Raw genomic sequence first — 17,330 nt, forward strand, 5'->3', positions numbered from 1 at the left:
ATCGTAAGTACAGGTCTGCAGACGGCGAGCAAGGGTAGCTTGCCGCCCAACCAAAACCAGACCTTTCGCGCAAGCCTCAAAGAGCCATTAGATCACCACAGATGAGACCCAGTGAGGCTAATGCCGACCCGGACACGCGGACTGTCTAGCGGGTTACCGGGTCTCCTGTTTTTTGAGCTGCACTTGCTCAAAAAGCAGGGGTAACACCGCTAATCTTTTTGCGGGTGTCTTCAGAACCACTTTTTTATTTTTAGGGGTAAAATCATCCGATGACTTCTCTCGCCTCGTCCAAGGCAGGAGAAGTCATTGGATGATTTTGATTGAAATAAAAAAGTGATTCTGACGACACCCTCAAAAAGAGCAGCGGTGATAACAAATATAATATTATTCTGCCACCACCACCAATAAACAACCCACGTACAAAATCTATTAAAAACCAACTACCACCATGATCATACACTGATATAGTTTTAAACTCCGCTGTAAACTATAATGGCCGATTAAAATCGAATTCTCCAAGTTTCCACACCGCCGCTATATCGGGTGCAAAGTTGTCAACAATCTAAATTAACTTGTATGTATGTTACAATAAAATCCAAGTTTTGTTAGCAATAAGTAACTAATATAATATCGATTGTATTGTAAGTTAAAGGTTAAGGTGTACCTTGTCAAGGTTGGTTTTTGGATGGGTCATCTTTTTTTATGAGAATAACTGGTAAACGAGCATATGCCCATGGACACCAGAGGCGTTACAAGTGCGTTGCCAGCCTTTTGGGGGTCAGGAATTTAAGTATTGTTGGGGGTTTGGGGATTGGGGAGATAATTATTTGACGAGGAACTCAACTAGTTTCAATATTACATTGTATGAGCACCTCTGCTTACCCCTTCGGAGATTAGACGTCACATACATACGTTATTATGATTTCTACCGAGAAACAAGTAATTTTCTACAAATTTCTATGACACAGGTTTTCATATCAAAATTACTATAATCTACATACATATCTATGTTGAGAAATCAGATGAAGATTCTATGAAAAAATATATTATATGACTTATATTTCAGCTAGCGACAGTATAGTAATAATTTGTCAAAAGAAAATAACATCATAATATAGAGTAGGCACTGAATTTCAATACATACTCATATGTGTATTTTTCAGAATCCTAAATTAGGAATATGAAAAGGTGATGTATTGACTTCTTGAGAATTATGCTCGTTCATCTTATTTATTTTGAGTTAGAGCTTTTATAACATCACGTCTTTTTAACCCCCAAAGGGGTAGGCAGAGGTATATATAAACATACAAATTAACACGTACTTTTTGCTGGTTATGTTATGAATCTCGTACTATAAGGGATAAACTTATTGCACCATTGGATACGATTTACAAATGGAATGTATTCCATTACTCAAAAATTTTCGATAAAACCTCGAACAATATTTTACCCTACCTAGGAATCGAACCCGAAACCTTTTGCAAAACAGCCACAGTTATAACTGTACTTATAACCACTTGACCATCAAGAAACACAGTTTAAAACGATCTAGAAACTAATAAAACAACAATAATATTTTACTATCCGGGAATAGAACCCGAAACCTCTTGCTCGACAGCAGCAATTGTAACAACTAACCACTCGACCATCAATACACACAATTTAAAAACTATCTATAAACTAAGAAACCTAATGAATAAAACAAGCCAACCCATTAAATAAATTAACATCCTTTAAAAATCTTCTTTAAAAAAATAAATAAAAAAACAAAAGCACTCGTGTTCTCATTAAAATTCTTAGAAACACATTGTCTAATGACCACTGGTCAGCTGATATCCGTTCATTAGGAGTTACTGGCAACACAGGATAAGAATGCTGCAGTGTTGCCATTACTGAAAATTGTAGTGTTTCTTTTTATTCCCAAGGAGGTCTTGTTTAGAAAAGCGTGCTTTGGTCTTTGTTGTTGCTTTTTTTAATTGTTTGTTGCCAGTTTTATAGATACTAGATAGGTAGTATAAATAGTGACGTAGGGTGTTTTGATGCGGCTCCGTAGTTTTTATTTTTGTGTCCCTTTTTTCATTTCCTTTGATGGGGGAAAATCATCCAGTCACATCTACATGACAGTTGCTGGAAACTTTTAAAAGCATGCATTACGCGCAAAAAAAGAAATTTATATATTTGAACTTTTCTGATTTCCGAAATGAAATAAAAAATGCTGGAGTTTTAATTTTTGCTTACGCACAGGGCCCCAATCGCCCGGAGACCCGGCAGATACGGCGCTAGCTACGCTTCTGGCTCTTCTATAAAATATTAGCTGTAACTGGTTTGTCATTATAATTATCAGCTCTGCTTCGATTCCCAAGATGGGAAAAAGATTTTTAGTCTTTGGTTTTCCTTAGCTTGTTCTTTATTGCCTACTATCTGACCCAGCAAACTTAGTGCCGACTCCAACATTTTTTTCTCAAACTTCCCTAGACTTTTACAAATAATTCACGAAAAAAATTAGCCTAATCGGTTCAGCCATTCTCGAATTTTGGCGCTCTCACTACATTACACATTTTGTATTTAATAACGAACTCTGAACTAATATTTGGCAGTCATTTTTGTAACCACTAATCCAACCCACGCATGATGTTCGAAAAAAATATAGATATAAAAAGGAAATTTGATTTTTTGGAAAAAAATAAACATAACATTATTCGAAATGCCAACATTGGGTTGGTGGAAGTTAAATTGGGAAAGTTTTTGTTTCCGACTACTGGAAATGGTTATATGTAAGTATATACATACATATACAGATTGTATGTTTGTCCAGATGCTAATATTAGAGTTTCAGAATTGTTTTTTGTTTCGCTAAAAACCATAAAAATTTATTATTATGTTATCGACGCGGCGACCGTCGTGTGTCGCGGAATGCTGCTCATGAATATGAGCCTCTAGCATGGCTTGAAACTAGTCGAGTTCCTCGTCAAAACATTACGTGAGTAAGCCGATAACATAATAATTAATTAGTATGTCTCACGAAAGTTACAATAAAATCATAGTTAACCATAAAAATATAACTATAAAAACAAATGAAGGAACGGAGTACCCTCTGTAGGGTGCTTTTCCATCAGAGATGTGCTATGCTACATTGCTGTGGATGCGTTTGACTTCCACCAATTATATTCATTGGTACCTATAGCTTAGCACTGCTGGAAATGGACTCAACTAAGTTATGTTTTGTATATAGAGAGATGTGTGTTATAGATCATTTATATAGCATAGCTACATAGCTCATCTCTGGTGGAAAAGTATCCTTACAAAACACAATTCTAAACTCGGTACTGTTACAGAAAAAAACCAAAAAGTCCCCAATGATATCTAGCCCAACAACAGAATCGAACCCTAAACTATACTCAGAAGCCACACTAACAACCACTCCAACAACATAATACAAAATACACCAAAACTAAAATAAAGACCGAATTGCACAATTTAACAAAAACTGCCCCAAAACAGCGGTAAGAAAAACCCCATCTCTCTTAACTACAACCCACTAAATACATTAGTGAGAGGTCAAAAATTACCCTCCTTTAGGCCAGAGGTTAATTATGACCCCTCAGAGGTCCTCACTGGAGGGACAATGGTAACTTTGACCCCAAATAATGTCCACTTCGACGTACCTTTGAGGTGAAATGTCTTTGTTATACTTTGTCCATGAATGTCACTTAATATTGTGCGTCTTATTCCCTGTAGGCGTTTGGAGGTTATAGTGGGCCCATATGTAGTTAGTTTTGTTAAAGAGTTATGTTGTAATTGTGTGTGTGAATTTTGTCAAGGGATGTTGTAGTGTTTTGTTTCTATTTATTTTAATGTGTAGGACTGGAGCCTATACTACTAATAATTTTAAACCTAAAAGAAACCTAAATATTTTTAGATATAGTCACACACGGAAAAAGGAAAAAATATGACTAAAAAAAAAGGCAATGTTACGATAGTTTGGACATGTAGAAAGGATTGATTAAAGCAGATTTACAAAAGTAGTATGCAGAATGGATATGAATCTGGCCGCCATTAAAGGGCGCTTTAGACGGACATATAACGACCAGATTGGCGATATATTAAAGAAGGGCCAAATTAAAAGAACTTTTAACCGACGAGCATGCATGAAAATACTGATGACTGTTGATGAAGCGAAAGAGGTGTGTAAGATTCGTAGCAATTGGCGTTCCATTGTCTCTGCTTACCCCCATGTGAGACAGGCGTAAAGTTATGTATGTATGTATGTGTGTAAGTAGATGGAAAAAGAAAATAACCTTGCGGATAACAAAACTATCACTGAGATTTTTAAAATGAAAATCTTCTAAAAAGAAATCATTTTTTTCTAAAACATCATATTCGAAGCTACCAACTAAAATAAAACTTAACAATTTTAATAATAATTTTACATCAATATCGAGAGCTACAACAGTTATCTCAATTAAAACCTGATTTTATAACCAGCTGAGCACTTTCCTAGCATCTGCGAGCATTCTTAACTGTCTATTGTTATCTGTAACTGAACAATTTTAAAGAAGGTTCCTTCGATTTTTCTTAACTTATATTATTTTTTGTTTTTGTAACAGATCTGAGTTAGTTCTTACGAATTTGTGTCACGTGTATTGTTTTTAAAAAAAGATCGATTAATTATTATGTTATCGGTTTACTCATGTAACTGTTTGACAAAGAACTCGACTAGTTTCAAGCCAAGCTGTTTTTTTTTTAAGGCGTGAAATTCTTCCAGTGACTTCTCACCTTGCGCGAGACGAGAGGGAGTCTCAGACCCTTACTGACTTAAAACCACCCCCTTCCTACTCTTGCTTATCGAGCCGGAGCCTCGGTATCCCAATAGACAATTTGCTAGCCATGCTAGAGGCTCGTCGTGTGTCGCGGAATGCTGCTCATGAATGATACATAGTATGAGTTGTAAGAAATATCGCAGTAGCATACATCAGATTAGTTCTGTCGAATAAATTTGTGTGTATGTGTCACTGATGTGTGTTTGCATACAACCAATGATATGAAACAAATGTTGATACTGAAGCCTGAAAACTGTGATTTTTATGAAATTCATCTAAAAGGTTTTGCTATAAAATCTGTTGGGCATGTCGGTAAAATCGATGCAGTGTTAAAATAATAGTTATTGGCGTGTTTTAGGATTTTTGAAATTTCATTTAAGAATTATAATGGAGTTCGGTGTTAGTTTAACATAAAATTCTGAATCTGCCCGCTGTAAAGCAATAGGTTTCTTTTATTTTTGCAGATTTTTCCAACGCCAGATAAATTTTATCGGAGGAATAATTTTAAATATTTGACAATTCTTCCATACTAAAAACTGTCAAATGTCAATTTTATTCTACAAGCGGCATCAGCATCAGCTACTATGCTCCCGGCTTCGCTCACGTAGATTACAGATATATTTATCATTAACTATTAGTATATTTTTCGATTATTCGCAAAGAGTTCCTCGTCAAAACATTACGTGAGTAAGCCGATAACATAATAATTAATTTAGTATGTCTCACGAAAGTTACAATAAAATTATATCTTTTTCTTTTATTAGTTTAGTACATTAGCTACTTACCAATAAAATTCCCATCAAAATTTGTACTTATAGTCACCTCAGTTATATGGGACCCATGACGCAACTGGTATTAATTTAATAATGTACAACTCTACATTCTACTTTCAGAAAATAAGATAACCGACATCATATTCACTCTTTATTGCCATACAATTCTTTTCAAAAACACGACTCTACTATATTTTAAAATAGAATTTGTTCTCTACAAACAATCTCTACACTTGCTGCTAATACAATATGTACGGTAGAGCATTGTTGCCACAAGCGTAGAGACGTAGCGACAGCTGTTGCGTTCAATATAAGTGCTCTACGTAGAGTCTCTGTATAATGACTCTATGTAGAGCCGTCTGTACCTAAACGTAAGTAGAAAATATTTGTATTTATTTCTCATTGCGATGGAGAATGTTATTTGTTTTCGTAAAATGTAGAGACTAATTAGTTCTTGGTGGTTTGTGTAAACTGGAATTCGTTGTAAGTTGTAAACAAGCATTGTGTACATTAAGATTTTGGTATTTTATGTCTATGTAATAAATTATGTTTATATGCTTAAGCTTTTACGATACCCGGGAGAAAAGTAAGTATTAGTAGTGAGAAATGTCTTTTAATAATATCCTTTTTCTTTTTTTTTGCGCATTGCTCCACACTTAGATTTTCTCCTGTGTTGTGGGTTTACAAACATACAATTTCACTTACACATGACACCCAGACCTGGAATAACAATTTGTGGAACACACAACGAGTTTCTCGGTGCGGAAATCGAACCAGCTACACATCGCACGGCAGCCGATTACCCAGTCAACGCGCCAACCAATAAGATTCGTAGCAATTGGCACTCCATAGTCTTTGCCTACCCCCATGGGAGAGAGACGTATGCATGTATGAGTACATTTCATATATGTTCTAATAATAAATCGTATTCTTTACACATTATCCTCTAATTTATAACATATCATGGGAAACATTTTCAATCCCTAATATGTCTTATCTTTGACATTTTTTCGCGAAGAAATAGTGAATTTTTGGGCCGAAGACATTCCATCCCTTATGCTAATTCCGGACACGTTTCGCCAATGTGCCCCAATTCCGACCATGCCCAGTGATCCATGCTATCGGATTTAGGAGCTATCCTATTTAATATATTTGTGGTAAAAACACTATTATTATTGGTTTTAAATCGTTTTGTATTAAGCTGTTTAACTTGGGTGTTGTAAGAAGTGACTAAGGAGCTACATAGTTATACTTTTGATAGAAACTGAGCATCAGCTTTTAAATTCCAATCTCCAGCCTGCTTGTCAAGTGTGGAGATCATTATCATATTTTTTTATAAGTTCACTATATTTCCTATTGCTCTACATGGTATTACATCCGATTTTTACTAACCAATTTTCCTCTAAGGGCCAATTTTTCAATCAACAAATGTTTAAGTATTTTATAATGTATGGGATTAATAAGTTTTTGATATGAGCAGCAAGTACTGTAATTGTTCCATTATTATACGCGATTAGTTTTATTCAGTTCAGTAAATAACCCAAGTTTTAAATATCCCAAGTCGATCTCGTTCAACAAATAACTCTTATAAAATGTATCACAGTTGTTGTATGGTAGAACTGTCAAAAAATTGAAAATTATTCCTCTGGTAAAGTTATCTGGCGTTGCAAAAATCGGCCCTAAGGGTGAAATCAGTCAAAATCAGTCAATCTCTTAAGCAGAGGAGGATAATATTCCAACAGTGGACTGTCATGATGATTTATATAAAATCATAGATCAGTCAAAAAACAGAAAGGAATTTTATACTTAAATTCGAAGTTGATGATGAAGTATCATCAAATCACAGATTATTGTTTCGGGTCTGGGTGTCATAAGTATAATAATATGAACTTGTATGTTTGTAAACGCACCCATGACACAGGAGAAAATCCTACTGTAGGGCCACGTACTTAAATAAAAAAATAATATTCATAGCTACGGTTAAGTCTTGAAAAACACCTATTATTTTATCAAACTAGGTACAAAACAATATAAAAAGGGTACCTATTTTCCTACGCCTGCCTTTTGTTCCTATATTCGTTTTACCCTAAACTCTCTCGAATGCCTGAATAGATTTTAATAAAACATGTGTAGTAGTTTTCTTTTTGTTGGGCATATAACAAAATGTACCATTTTTTGTCTTTATTTATTTATTGAGAAAATCAATAGCTTTACATATAATTTACAATATTATGGGAATTTTAGATTAAGAGAGATTAAAGCTAATAATAGGAGTCCCTTTTAACTAGAATTTGTGTACATGCGAACGGACTTAATACAATCTATCTATATACTAATATAATAAAGCTGAAGAGTTTGTTTGTTTGAACGCGCTAATCTCCGAAACTACTGGTCCGATTTGAATAATTCTTTTTGTGTTGAATAGTACATTTATCGAGGAAAGCTATAGGCTATAAAACATCACGCTAGGATCAATAGAAGCCGAGAAAATCTAATAAAATTAAGAACAAACAATGACTTAATCAATTACACTTAGACTTAGATGTCTTACTGCCGCACTCAGAGACATTTAATGATTACTTAAACTATTCCTTAGTAACGATTTTGTTCCGAAAACAATTGCTAAGGACTGGGTTAAGTAATCATTAAATTATTCTAAGTACGACGCGACGGTTACTAATATATTGGTAGAGAACATGATTAATTCATATATCTAGAATATTTCTTAGTAGGCTTGACACTTATTAGATGCCTGATTCTATATTTTTTAGAGTTCTGAAATAGTAGATTTTACTAAGCGCCTGTTTCACCACCTTCATATAAGTGCCCGATAAACTTATGTGACAGATAGTGCATACAAATTACGTTCTTAATTCAAAGGTATGTGATACATAGTGGTTATCCAAATATTGTGAAACAAGTCCTATGTAATATTTTAGTACTTATTATTAAATAAAAGTTTTATTTGAACGCTCAAAATGTATGTGTTATTTAAGCCTTTATTATTTTTTCTCGAATTTAATTTAGTATATGAAATGTATAACGCTTTGGTTTGATGACTGTAATGTTATACTATTTTACTTTAAATAAATATGTAGCTCATAGTGAAATAAAATGACGTTGTTTTAATGTACCTTAGAAAATACCTTAATGAGATGTCAAGATAAAATCCCTCTACCATGATGATTTTTTTTTCATTTAACATACCTAGAGCACTAGCAAAGCTACACTCGTCTACTTAAATCTTAACGTAAGATCAATCGACCTCCATACAAAATTGACATAAAACAATCAAAACTAAACCATGACTCTATTCATTTAAAAACCCTTTTCAAACGACCACACTATACTAAAACAGAAAAGAAAAATCAGTTGACTGAAAATAAAAATTCCAATTTTTTTTGCACCGAATCTGTCAGAGTTGTGAGTTAAAAAATAGATATAGTTATGTCTACTCACACGAAAACTGCGATCCATATATCAAGTACAGTTCAACTGTCTCGCGATACTGTGTCCTCGACCAAAATATGCCAGGTTATTTTAATCTTAATAATCTGGCAACCACGACAAAGTCACTACAATTTTACTTTTTTCATACATCAATAAAAACTTTTTCAAACAAACTTTCCATTGGCTGTTTACAGGCACAACACTACGATGTAACTATAAAATTAAAAAGTTGAAACGTCACTTTTGAATTTATCGAATTCGAATCACACGTGTTTGGGTATAATTTTTTTATGTCGACTCTGTGTTCGCGAGACGCGACCGATCTCCGCTAGTTTCGCGACGCGACTGAAGTAATCATGAAAAGGTATATGTTTCAGGGGGAAAGGGAGGACTATTTTTGTCTCTTTCTGTCGTCTCTGGGATATTAGTGAATGCAGTCTTGGGCTTTGAATTAAGATTATTTGAATACATCATTTTGAACGCGTGAAAAGCTTTGTGAGATGTATTATGTTAATATATTAGCTACACCTATTCGTTACTGTCAATATGTTTATCTTTAGCCGCTACTGAAGTGGGGTTTTCATGAATAACTTCAGAAATGGATGCTGAATTTATAGGACCTTCTAACTACATATATTGTAATTCGAGGAAAAGGTACCTAGGTATATAGGATGTATAACTACATAATTAGCCAGTAGTACTATTTTTTTATTAAATATGGGATACAATTTTAAATGAGGTTTGGACAAATAAAAAAACCTTTAAATTTTTTGGAACGTGACTATTTTAGGATTAGTTTTTTATGGTATATACTGTGGCACTGATATTTATTAGAATTTTTGTTATTAGAGAGTTTTTAGTATTTGACTGTTATCACGCTATATTGGCATTTATTTTATTTTCTTTTATATAATAATTTATTTATCATATTGTTTAATAAAATATATATAGTAGGATCTATTCATGTATAGCAACCTCTAATACACCATATATTTCACAAATAAATACTTTGACTTTGACGTTGACTTTGATACCACACACAGTACCGAATTTCAATACCTTTCCAAGTCAATATTACTAGGTACTGAAAATAGAACAAACCCAACACCTGGCTCAATATGGAAATCAAACCTTAAACTCTACAACACTTGCTCAAATAACAGATAACAAGAAGAGAAACTCAAACAAAATGTTAACATATCAAGAATATCTCATGTCAAAAGGTTAAAATAACTAACTTTGTGAGAAGAACTTTGTTAAAATTTTACTTTAATGCTGATCCAATACAGTTTGGGAGTTACATTGTAATTGTTTCATACTTGTTTTGTTCGGTAATGAGTTTCTTATATTTATGTACATACATATCGTCACGCCTTTAATCCCCGAAGGGGTAGGCAGAGGTGCACATTATGGCACGTAAAGTGGCACCCACTTTTCACAATTTATGTTGTAAGTCCCATGTAATAGGTGGTGAGCCTATTGCCATATACCGGGCACATTTCCAGACTCCGTGATACCACTGAGAAATTGTCGATAAACCGAAAAAAACCCAGTAATACCTCGCCCGCCCGGGAATCGAACCCGAGACCCCTGGCGCGGCAGTCGCACTTGCAACCACTCGGCCAACGAGGCAGTCAGTTATATTTATGTATTTGTAATATTTGATATTCTACGTGAAAATTGAAGAGGTTTAGAGTGCTTTTCAAGCAGAAATGTGCTATGTTGCTGCTGCAAAGATGTAATAGCTAATCTGTGAAACTATGGGACCGTCTCCACTGATACTAATCTATGTAGCTGTAAGATGCGCTGCCGCTGTAGTTGTGCGAGGACGATACGCAGCTCGAGTATGCGATGGATGGATAGTAGGGAAGCCATCCATAGCAGTCATCTTACTATATACAAAACATAGCTTAGCTGAATCTGTGTCACATAGAAACACACGAATAACAATACAATCAATATTAAAACTATGTGCTTCCTCAATTATAGGAGGCCACATCATGCAAAAAATTATAAAAACATACATAATGTCAAAAAACATACGTATATGCGATGAACTGAGCCTTATATACCATACACATATAAACATAAATAACAAATTCGGGTCGCAATATTAAAAGTTTAAATACATTTCGCGAGTTCGCTTGTCAGTATGTCCGTCACGTTTCCTTTCAATATTAACATAAAATAACGGTTCGAGGTGCGACAGAGGGACCCAATGTCATAACTGTGAGGAAGAAATTAGAGGTCGCAATAACTTTATAAAGAGGTTTCAAATTATCTTGAGTCCCATGTAAATGGCAGGCTTATATTGCTTAGTACCCCTGACAATTAAAGACTTCGTGCTTTCGATAGCAACGTCACGCCTTTTATCACCGAAGGGGTAGGCAGAGGTGCACATTACGGCACGTAATGCCGTTGTACAATGTACACTCATTTTTCACCATTTGTGTTGTAGATTATTGTATTGTATTAGTAATATTGTAGAGGTGTTATGATTGGCCGGTACGAATGAATCAACCAATCAGAGCGCCGAACGCAAAACAAACTCGTACTAAGAGAACTGGTCTTTTAACTATCTACACAATACAAAAGTCGTTCCGTTGCAATGAGAGAAAAAGACAATTAAATAAACATAATTTTCGTTCTTATAATGTTGAATTCTGAACTTATTCATTTTACACTACATGACATGTATTTTTACTTATACATGTATTTTTTAACAGCCCTCCGGTCCGCAATTAAATGCATATGCAGCAGAGGTGCAACATAAAACACACACATAACATGCAATATACCACTCGACATATGTTTCGCTCTTCCACGGAGCATCGTCAGGAGGTGTTGACTCGGCGGCTCCCGCAGCTCAAATGCACTTGACTAAGTTCTATTCTATACATTTTACACTAAGTACAATAATTAAAATAGATTAGGTGCCAATGGAAAATTGAAACAAATTTTAATGTAACATCAAATAAAGCTAAAATCAGCTGCAAAATATCAACTAAAATACTAAATTCAATACAAAGTTTCGCCACAATATATTAATAACCCTGTAATCCTACTGACCCCACAACAATCCGGGATAATAGCTGGTGATATTATAGATACAGAGTTAATACAACATTAAAACTAATTCCTAAACTGTTCATATTTAGTATTCTGTATTAAATATGCTGAGAGGCGCGAAATTGTGTGGTGCCAGTGTCAGCGAGTTCACTTATAAATGTGAGATAAATAATAATTAGGTAGTTATAATAGGGATGATGACGAGGTATGAAAATTAAAAATCTATTTAGTCCGTCAGTTAGGTAATGAAAATATATTAGACACGTATTTTTTTTTATTTTGTCATATAAGATAACAATACTTAGATATACGATTAATATGTAGAAATTATGTATCTGCTACCGTTCCCAACTCCAGACACCAGAGTCAACACCAGACCAAAATTTAGGAGTTGGGAACGGTAGCAGATACATAATTTCTACATATTAATCGTACCTAGTAGTGACGTCAAGCGAATAGGTTGTTTTTGGGCAGACGTGCTCCAAAGTAGGCCTCATCATCACATGCCATCAGGCGAGATAGTGACCAAACGTCGACTCGTCATGTATAACGAAAAATGGAACATCGTATTTTTTTCACAATCGATTTGCGAACTTCTTTGCAATGCACACTTAAATCAATAGGCGCACAGTTGTCGCGGTGGCTGGGCAACTGGCTACCGTGCAACGTATCGCGTCTTCGATTCCCGCACGGAACAGATCTTTGTCTGATCCACAGATTGTTGTACCGGGTCTGGGTGTCACGTGTATGTGAAATTGTATTACATTTATGCAAACACATCCACGACACAGGAGAAAATCCTAATGTTAGGCAATGTTTATTTAAAAAAAAAAGAAAGAAAATAAATATTTCCAAACACCGCTGTAAGTAGCGCCCCACCCTACCAAAGCTGCCTACTGCCCGGTGATGTATGGAACCAATATTGCGTGTACCGAGCCACGTTAAGCCGTGTACGCCAGTTATTATGAACTATCTCTGTTTTATTATTAGCCACCACTATTCACGGGAAAATAGATTCTAGTTTTATGATAAGCTGCGTTTGTTAGGGTGGGTTTTGTTTGATTAATTTATGGACTAAGTGCTGTACTGAGATAGATTTTTATTGAATATTAGGCAAACGAGCATACGGATTACCTGATAGTGAGTGATTACTGCCGCCCATGGACACCCGTAACACCAGAGGAGTCTTAGGTGCGCTCTTTTTTTGAATGTCCTATCGGTTCGGAAATACCGCCAATTTTGTGATTTTCTTAAGATTTTTCGGCTTTTTATAATCAATCAAAGTCAAAGTCAAAGCATTTATTTCAATTAATCCTAAATAAGGCACTTTTGAAACGTCAAATTGAATTGTCCGTCAGTCTGTCTGTCAGTGAAGCTAGGCGCTCGTTCCAAAGTGTAGCTTCGAATGGAGAAGAACGAGCAAGAAACTCCATCGTTACTCTTTTAAAAAAGAAGTTTTTTACAATTTCTCTGATACACTATTTATCTATTGTATATATATGTAGGAACAATGTAACTACAATACGTCAAGACTAACTGGACAATAAAACTAATTTGTAAAGAAAATAAAATAGCGGGTTATTTCAAACATAGTGCCCACATATGTACACTTACAATTTTGAAATAATGCTTCTATACAAATAATAATAATATATAATTTAATCTTTCACATAAAAAAATATCTGCTTGATGCCACAGGATCCCTAGACTGCATTGGAATAAATTAATACTTTAAGTTAACGTGTAACTAGTGATCGTATTTGAGCATTGTCTAGTGTGAGCGAGTGTCCAGTGGAGCCGGACCAACATGCTGCCACGCATTTTTATCCTCAATATAATCTGACAGTTTATAATATGCCTGTTTACACAGTTCACGCTTTATACAAGATTTAAATTTTTTCTCGTTCAGATTCAGTATGGTAGTTGGTAGTTTATTATAACATTTAACACAAAAACCCATGAAGGATTTCTGCACTTTGGACAATCGGAATTGCGGTATAGCCAACTTATTTTTACCTCTCGTATTAAAATTGTGTCTGTCGCTTCTTTTTTCAAACAATTGTTGATTTTTTCTTACGTACATAATATTTTCGTAAATGAATTGAGAAGGCACTGTAAGAATATTTATAGTTTTAAAAAGTTCTCTCAAAGATTCACGACGGGGCAAGTTATATATTGCTCGAATAGCTCGCTTTTGCAAAATAAAAATTGATTCTACATCCGCGGCCCGACCCCACAGCAAAATGCCGTAAGACATTATGCTGTGGAAATAGCTAAAATAAACAAGCCTTGCTGTATTTACATCCGTTAGCTGCCTAATTTGTCTGACTGCATAAGCAGCGGAGCTTAGTCTCCCCGAAAGTGCTTTTATGTGGGGCCCCCATTGTAATCTGTCATCTAGTGTGATACCCAAAAATATAGTCTCCTTAACAAATTCCAACTTTTGTCCGTTCAAAGCAACATAACATTCGTTATTTTGTACGTTTGGCAAGCAAAATTTAATACATTTGGTTTTTTTCTCATTAAGCGCCAAGTTATTAATAGTAAACCAATTATAGACTTGAAGAATGGAGCTGTTTACGTCGTCAAAATTATTCATACGTCGACCTATCTTAAAAATCAATGATGTATCATCTGCAAACAGCACCATTTTTGGTTCATTTTCGAATATGAGTGGCAAATCGTTAATGTAGACTAAAAAAAGAAAAGGACCCAATATTGAACCCTGAGGAACGCCCATTTTTATCTCAGACCCTTGTGAATTAACCCCGTTTATATGAACTTTCAGCTGCCTATCCTCTAAATATGATTTCAATAGACGGAGCGCAGTGTTTCTAATCCCGTAATGATTTAATTTCAGCAAAAGTGTCTCATGATCAACGCAATCAAATGCTTTTGAGAGGTCACAAAAAACACCTATGGCATCTTGTGCTTCCTCCCAGGCACCAAATATTTCTTTCATTAAAGTAACACCGGCGTCAGTTGTACAACGACCTTTAGTGAAACCATATTGCTGATGGTGGAAGATAGAGTTTTTATTAAAATGATGAAGCATCTGAGACAATATCAACTTTTCAAACACCTTGCTGAGGACTGGCAGAATAGATACAGGCCTATAATTATTAGGTTCTGTGGTTTCACCGCTTTTAAATAGTGGGATAACTTTGCTATATTTCATAAGGTCAGGGAAAACCCCGTCATCTATACTTTTATTAAAAATCATAGCCAGATAGGGCGCTATAGTATGAATAATTGTTTTACAGACTTTCACCGATAGTCCCCAAAGATCCTCAGTTGATTTTATCTTAATTTCTTTAAAAACTTTAACGATCTCTAGAGGATTCGTATATTGAAAACTGAAATCATCTTGACATGTTTTTACATTTTTTTTAAGCAAACTAGTTGAGAGTGCGGCTGAAGAATTTAAATCTCTAGTTATTTTAATAGGAATATTAGTAAAAAAATTTTCAAATTCCTGTGCTACATCATAATTTGAGGAAATTTGTCCATTTTCAGACCTTAAGTTAGTTTCCGAATTATGTAATTTTTTCCTACCAGTCTTATTTTGTATTATTTTCCAAGTTGTCTTTATTTTGTCATCAGCTGATTTTATTTTATTGCTGATATAAAGACGTTTTGCGGCTTTGCACACTAATCTAAAAGTCTTTGAGTACGATGTTACATATTGTTGAAAAAGGGGGTCGTTATTATATGGTTTCATGCCATAAAGGTCAAAAAGTTTATCTCTACTCTTCCTAATACCTACAGTAGCCCAATCGCTAAATACAAATTTGGTATGAATATCTTTATTTTTGATTGGCAAAATATTGTTAAATTCCTTGTTTAATAATTCAAAGAAATCATTGTACAAGTTATTCACATTACTAATATCAAATGTTTTTATACTTAATTTAGTAGCTAAAGAATTATTTAATTTCTCCAAATTTTTAAATGTAGTTTGTCTAAATCTTATTTGAGTTTTTAGCAAAGGTAAATAAGAGCTATACGCAACCATTAGTCCACAGTGGTCAGATGGCAAGCTATTTATAATATGTTTTTCTTTGTAATCACAATTACAGAAAACATTATCAATGCAGGTGGCGGTAGTGGATGTTATTCTAGTTGGTTCTAAAAAAATATTTTTTAAATCAAATGATCCAAATAAATTTAACAATTCCATACTGTTTGTACTATTTTCTAATAAATTAATATTGAAATCTCCACATACAATTACTGATTTGTGACTAATAGAAACCTTTCTTAAAACATCCTCCATGACAGAATCAAATAAAGCAAGATTCTGATAATTAGGTGGTCTATATACACAAACTACAACATGTCTATCCAGCTCAACACAGGACAACTCAATGGTGTGTTCAACTGAAAGTGCTACAATATCTTTCCTTTCTTTAGATTTAATACTATTTTTAACTAATATTAGGGACCCACCATGTAATATTTGCTTTCTACTGAAGTTACTAATTACCTTGTAATTTTCTAAATTTAAAGATGTTAGTTGGTCCTCCTTTAACCAATGCTCGGATAGACAAATTATATCATACTTAGTTTTTTCTAAAAACAGCTCTAATTCTAAAATTTTTGATGAACAGCCTTGAATATTAATATAAAATAATTTTAAGTTGTGCTGCTCCTGTGTATTATTATTCTGAGATGGTTTTGTATTGCTAGAATTTACCTTATCATTAATATGATTTATAAAGGTACCTTCTGTTGTCTTATAATCTAGTTTAAACCTAGTGTCTCTGTGCTGTTAGACACTCTAGACAGCACAGATTTGTCACTAAAACTACTATCTGTTATATTAGTTATAACAGAGTTAATATTATTTGCTATAAGTATAGCAATTTTCTGTCTACATTTTTTTGAAAGGTGTATACCTTTCTTGGTAAATATAAGATTACTAATAAATTTATTAGTGTCAAAAAATAAAAGTTTTTCATTTTGACATGTCAATTTATATAATATGCTATTTAGTACACCTATGTACTTATTTTTTGAATAAGAAAGTGTATTTGAATATGGGAAAGCGCATACAATTATTTTCCCTATATTTAATTTTAGTAAGGTGTCCACACCATTCACAACATCCCCCTTGTTAATCCTAAACTGTTACCTACCATTAAGACCAAAACTGATTCTTCATCCAAATCTGTATGAGTTATTTGTTCTATAATTTTGTTATAACTCATATTGTGGT

General features: G+C 34.1%; 1 protein-coding gene across 1 annotated transcript in view; it reads right to left on the reverse strand.

The window, feature by feature from the left end:
• The window catches only part of LOC118277477 (neuropilin and tolloid-like protein 2), a 223,068-nt gene extending 213,678 nt beyond the window's left edge, over positions 1-9,390 (reverse strand). Inside the window, exon 1 of the mRNA XM_035596295.2 lies at positions 9,053-9,390. The gene's annotated coding sequence lies outside the window, so the exon portion shown is untranslated. The remainder of the gene's footprint in view (positions 1-9,052) is intronic.
• Between the last annotated feature and the right edge of the window lie 7,940 nt (positions 9,391-17,330).

Source organism: Spodoptera frugiperda, chromosome 10 (assembly GCF_023101765.2).
Source record: "Spodoptera frugiperda isolate SF20-4 chromosome 10, AGI-APGP_CSIRO_Sfru_2.0, whole genome shotgun sequence".
In the NCBI taxonomy this organism is placed as follows: domain Eukaryota; kingdom Metazoa; phylum Arthropoda; class Insecta; order Lepidoptera; family Noctuidae; genus Spodoptera; species Spodoptera frugiperda.